Here is a 6,590-nt window from a genome sequence, read left to right on the forward strand (position 1 = left end):
GAATTTTAAGAACAAGAAAGTCTGGATTATCATCCTATATCTGTAGTTCTATAATGTTATTTTTATTAACGTTATTTGTTTTGGGGGTCCCACACCAGGCAGTTTTCAGGGTTTCCTCCTGACTGCATTTAACGACCACTCCTAAAAGTACTCGGGTGCCTTAACTACTGTATTCTCCAATTCAATTCTTGTTTTGTCTTGGTATGTTTGTTGGCTCATACCAGACTGTGCTCAGGAATTATACCTAACAATGTTTAGGTGGCACTTTGGGGGTGTGGTGCCAGGATCAACTGGGCTGGCTTTGTGCAAAGCAGTCAGCTTACCCATTATAATTCTGCCCCAAACCTGGTCAAGAGTTCTTATAAATTATGAATTTTGTGTAAGAAGTTACAGTGTTGTATCTGTAAGCCAGCAATGGATATAGTTAGTGAATTGAAAAGCTGTTATATATTAAAAATAAAGCTAGATCTGTCATTCATATTTTAGAAAGATTTCATTTCTTCTCAATGTTTTTATTTATTCTCAATATTTTTGACATGAAAAAGAAGGAAGAAAGGTATGTTTTTTGATGGGTCTTTATATATCTGTATCTATGTCACCTTTAACTCTAATGGCATTTTATTTATACAACTGATTGCTGGGTAATTGATAACATGTACTTTTCATTAGATAGATATTATTTTTACTTTATAGGCAAAACGATATACCCTAAATAGCCTTCAAAATTTTATAAAACTAGGAAATGTTTCCATGCAATTTGAAATTATCATTTATGTGCTTCCAAAAACTAGAATTTTTATTAAAAGAACTATCAAATCTAATATTAGATCAGAATTCCATTTATTTTTAATCTGGAAATTATTTCCTATGCAATGAAAATTAGCTTCCTAAAGCAGAAGTGCTAGCTTCTTAAGTTAGCTTATTAATCTATACAAGACATATCAGACATTGTAATAAAACAATGTCAGCAGAGTGACTACAAGAGAAAAAAATTCGAGCTCAGCACCTATTTTTATAAGCTAAGTTTTATTGAGACACAGAAACATTTATTTGTTTATTTCTTCCATTATTTTCATGGTGGGGGTCAAATAGGTCAAATAGTATTAATGTTATTGATTCAGCAAATCAATATCACCTACTATATATACCAGCTTTTGCATCCACTATATACCAGATTTTTCTCTCATTGATTACTTTTTTCCTTTTAATTTTGGTGTTGGGGCCACATCCAGCAGCGTTCAGGGTTACTCCTGGTTTTGCACTCAGAAATCACTTCAGGCAGGGAGGACCATAGGATGCCATGAATTGAAGCCAGGTCACCCTACCCACTAGAATTCAAGCTCACATTGTTGGATTTTTAATGAAGAAGCAGGTAAAAATTTAGTAACTCTCCAGTGAGTACAGATGTTTATTAAAAAATTACCATTATCTTACCGGAATATTGTAATTCTTATTTTTATAAGGAGCAGACTTGATTTTACCCATGGGACCCTGTGAAGTCAGGGACTTAGAGCAGAACCTTACATATATTAAGCATTAGCCCTTCCAGTTGAGTCATCTCTCTAAACCTTGAACTTATTTTTTTAATATCTTAGGGAAATTAAACTTAGATAAATGAAATAACAACTCAGAATCACACTAGTAGTGATAAAATTGAGATTTAAACATAGGACTAAGTAACTCCTAAAACCTCCTTTAGACTTGCAAAAAGAATACTTTGTGAAAATTTAAACTATGATTTAGTTAAAAAGCATAAAGTAATATTATAATTTATGTAAAGGACATTACCCAGTCAAATGGAAAATTTGCCTGTTTTCTGTACTAGTAGATCCTAATATTTAGTAACTGAATATATATTACCATAATTTATTACTTTAAAAGTCTAAAAAATCATGGTGTAAATTAGGCCTCATCATAGAGCATTCAAATCATGTTTGCCATTTATTCTTTGAAGTGTTCTAATTAATATGCCTCTGATTTTTAAAAGTTTTATAAGGACATTTTAGAGTATATGGTCTTTCAATTATTATAAACCTATAAGCCACTCTTTAGTCAAACATGCTCTTACACAAATTCTTCATCTAGCTCACTGTCAAAAACCTGGAAAACTATGATGTATCCCCTACGTCTTTTCTAGAAGTTTGACCCTTTTGTGAATTTTTTTTTTTTTAATATGGAACGCTTCACGAATTTGCTTGTCATCCTTGCGCAGGGGCCATGCTAATCTTCTCTGTATCGTTCCAATTTTAGTATATGTGCTGCCGAAGCGAGCACCCCTTTTGTGAATTTTGACTTTGTATTTTGAACACAGAATTCTTTGAAGGCAAGAAGTTACTCAGAGCAGGTAGTACAGCAGGTAAGACACTTCCCTTGCACCTGGCTGACCAGCACCCATCTGGTCCTCCAAGCCCTCCAGGATTGAATTTTGAGCACGGAACCAAGATTAAGCTCTGAACACTATTGACTGTTGTCAATCCCCAATTGTTTATAAGAACTTTTGACCAGGGCTGGGGCAGAATTATAATGGGTAAAGTGATTCTTTGCACAAAGCCAGCCCAGTTTTGATCCTGTTAAACCCCAAATGGTCTTGTTAAAAGACAATTCAAGAGGTGATTGATATATGTGGTTTATGATTAAGTGTCATGTGAATTGGATAAACAATAAATGTATTAGTTTATAAAAAAAGATCAAAGAAGGCAACATATAAAACTTAGAATTGCCTTGTTTTTTTTGTGAAGTTTATTAAATGGGAGGGTGTTCTAAGTTGAGAGGGGGACACCAAAAATAGAGTTGAATACATAAAACCAGGTGGGCCCTGGAAAACTTCAAAGGCACTTTATAATTATATCATGAGTCTTTGATTGGCAGGTTTAAAACATTTGGACTTCATCATGTGAAAAATGAGAAATGTGGGAGGTTTTCTACTGGAGAATGATAGGGTAAGAACACTGTGTAGAAATGTGCATAGTTAATTAAATAAATTGGGGAGAGATTTAAAATAAAACAGTTTAAATAGTGTCTATAATTTTTATTTTGTTTAAGACTCTACCTAGGTAGCTGGTGAAAGTTGTAAATTTCTGAATATTACTCCAGAGATTCTGATTTAATAAGCCTGGAGAGGGCCCTTAATCTCCATTTTAACAAGAATCAATGTGATTCTGCTTTAAGTGGTCTTCAGCCCACATTTTGAATAACGTTGAATTAGAAGACTGTCACAATAACCCGGGAGTGAAGTGGCAAAGGTTTGTTATGTAATTCTGGAAACAGGTTTTATAGGAAGTAAAGAATATAAGAGATAGTTTTTATTATTAATAATTTCTTTTCTTAAGCACTGCTGTTACAGAAATGTTCATAGTTGGGTTCCAATCATGGAATACACACTGTCCTTCACCAGTGCACCTTCCTTGCCACCAATGTCCCCCTTTGCCTCCCACACCCCACACCCTGACTATCTCTGGGTCAGGCATTCTGCTTCTCTCTCTTTCCTTTCTGACATTGTAATTTGGACTATTGTCAATGAGGAGGTGCCATGCATATAATAGATATAGTTAAATGAAAAATGAAGGTGTTTGAAAATGTTTGGTTACAAGAAATTAAAGGGAAGAAATAGTTTAAAATTTTAATTTTTTGTTTAAACAGGTAAAGTGATGGGTTTTACTATTAACTAGAGTTATTGTTATCATCATTTGACAGTGAATAAAATGTTGACATTTTATTAGAAAAAGATTAAGTTTGATTTTTTTAAAAAATTTATCTTGAAATTGAGAATATTTCCTCAAAAGGAAAGTTTATGAAATACGTCTTCTTTTACTATTTTCTAGTGCATATAAAGCAAGATTTTACTTTAATGACTGAAAATAGATCTAATACATTAATAAGTTTATTATAATGAGTACATTTATCAGAATGTTATATGAAATTTTATTATTATTGACAGTTTAAAAAGACCAGGAGCTGTCATCCTGGAGAATTAGGAAGAGCAGGTTTGTTAACCCTAGGGGTTTGAGTCCTTTGCAACAAAGGAATCAATTCAAGAGCCTGGAAAGCTATTGAGATGCAGATTTCTGGGCCAAGTGCCTGAGACTCCTCAGAGGAGAAGTGGCTCACTGCTAGGTAAGAGAAGCTATAGTGAGCAACAAAGGTCCCATAGTGTATCAAAAAAAAAAAAAATCAACTTCCCAAATTTTCTTGGCAATAACCCTCACAACAGACTGGAGTGCTAGGGGACAGTCTTGGAGAAATGTATATAAAACCAATTTGAATAAAGGAAGTGCATGCTACTGCTGTCCATGCCCATTTGTCACTGTGGAGCACATTTGTTGCTATCAGGTATATCACATGTTGCCCTTATCATCTCTCTTGAGACATGTGATTTCTTACTGTGCTAAGGTGGGATGCTTATCAACTGCCTCCATTCTGAAGAAGCCCATCTTTTCTCTCTTTACCTTCCTTTATTTTCCAATAAACTCATTCTATGTCAATAATAAATAAATAGTAAGTTAGTTATGCAGATGTTTTGGAAATGGCACCTGATAAGGCTGGAGATAATCCATGTTTGTTGGGTTCTTATTGGACAAGTGTCATGTCATGTTTTTAAATTATTCAACAAATATGAAAAGCAAGGGAATTATGTCATTAAGTCATTAAACAAACTAAACACCAACTAATTGCCAGGAAGTGTTTTAGCTTCTTGGAAACACAGCAGTGAACAACATTATCAACACTGATAATCTATTCTCTAATGTAAAAGATAAATAAAATTGTAGTAAATATTCCACAAGGAAGACAGTAAGGCATGCTATTCTGTGAAAGATATCAAAGGCTGTGCTAGTAGGTGAATAGAAGCTTTATTTAGATTGTAAGTGAAGTTTAAATTGAGATTCAAATAATTTAGGGAAATCATTAGTCAAATATCAAAGGAAAATCACTGTAGAGTTAAATAGTAAGCTAATGTGATAGTCTTGAAGAATGGTTTGGCCAGTTTGAGTGAACAGGTATTACTCAAACACAAGTAAGAACAATTATTTAAGCAGTTCTTCAGGTAATGAGGAATATTTTCATTTTTTCATTTTTACTCAGAAAGTGTTGGATTAGATCAATGACAAGGACCCAAAAATGTCTAGTCAGGTTATTCTGTTAATCCTAGTTGAATACCTTTGAAGCATTGACCATTTTGAGTTCTTTAGCAGAAAATACCTATTGCCTGAAAAGCAGTGTTCTGGTCCCACAAAACTGTAGTTCTGACAGTTATAATGCTTTGTGTGTAGAAATGCAAAGCCCATCTTTTTTTATTGCATGCAAGACAGTCAAACAAACATACCTAAATATAGTAAAAAAAATGGCATCCAAAATTTAATACTATAAAGGAAAAGTAAGCATTTTAATTTTTGAGCTGTAGAACATTAACTAGTAATATTAGAGTTTTTGTAATAATAAGTCAGGTAAGTAATTCCAGGACATTAAAATACTAAATTTTCAGAGTGTAGAAATATTAGTGAATATCTACATGTCTAGCTAAGAATACAATATGTATATTTCTCTAGAAATTTGATTTAGATTTGACATATTGACCTCTCTCCTGGACAAATCAATTGAAAGATAACTTCTTTTTTTTTTTTTTTTTTTTTTGGTTTTTGGTTTTTGGTTTTTGGGCCACACAGGCGGTGCTCAGGGGTTACTCTGGCTGTCTGTCAGAAATAGCTCCTGGCAGGCACGGGGGGCTATATGGACACCGGGATTCGAACCAACCACCTTTGGTTCTGGATCGGCTGCTTTCAAAGGCAAACGGGCCCGGAAGATAACTTCTGAGTGACTTAAACTATTTAATATCTTAGAAGAAAAACAATTTAGTGAAACATACTTGAAATATATTTTTAATGTCAATTTTAAGAAAGTGACAAAGCAATTAAAAATTATTAGAACAATATCAGAGTTTTAGGGCATAAAACTAGTTTTAAGAGATGCAACTAATCCTCTTCTCTCACATTTAGGGGCCATCAAATAAGAAAATCAAAGGATATGTATATATTTTACCTTTTTTGAACATAATTTAAGACTAGACCAGTGTTTTGCAAACTATCTCTCTGTGGTCCCCTTCCAATTTAATTCCTTCATGTGCTCAATCCTCCTAAGCCTCCCATCCTACTGGCTGCCCATAGTCTCATTTTGAACCTCTCTACCAATTTAACCTCTGGCCACACTGGAATTTCCTGGAGGCCAATAGGTGACCATATGGCCTCCAGCTGAGAAATCATGGGTTATACTACCATGGCTGTAATTTATGCATGAAATTCTGAGTTTGGAATGACATATTAACACAGATTCCCTCATGTACAAATTTAGCTTTAATATTAAATTCAATAATGTATTTACTGAATAAATAATAATAACTATGTGCATGGAATGCAAAATGAACATACTAAAATTTCTGTCATTCTTGAAACATAAATAGTCAAACGCTGCTATGTATTAATAAATTCTCTGGGAAATTACAATTACAATGAATGATAAAGAATATAAAATGAGGGGTTTGGAGAAATAGTGGGTAAGATGCTTGTCTCACACAGCCAATATAGGATTGATAGCCCTGG

The 6,590-nt window shown here is 33.6% G+C and overlaps 1 non-coding gene across 1 annotated transcript; it reads right to left on the reverse strand.

Annotated features, from left to right (window-relative positions):
* Positions 1 to 2,167: 2,167 nt before the first annotated feature.
* LOC126003121 (U6 spliceosomal RNA) lies at positions 2,168 to 2,274 on the reverse strand. The gene has a single exon (XR_007493662.1). It is a non-coding gene; the product is annotated as a U6 spliceosomal RNA (small nuclear RNA).
* Between the last annotated feature and the right edge of the window lie 4,316 nt (positions 2,275 to 6,590).

The sequence above is a fragment of the Suncus etruscus genome, chromosome 2 (genome assembly GCF_024139225.1).
Source record: "Suncus etruscus isolate mSunEtr1 chromosome 2, mSunEtr1.pri.cur, whole genome shotgun sequence".
In the NCBI taxonomy this organism is placed as follows: domain Eukaryota; kingdom Metazoa; phylum Chordata; class Mammalia; order Eulipotyphla; family Soricidae; genus Suncus; species Suncus etruscus.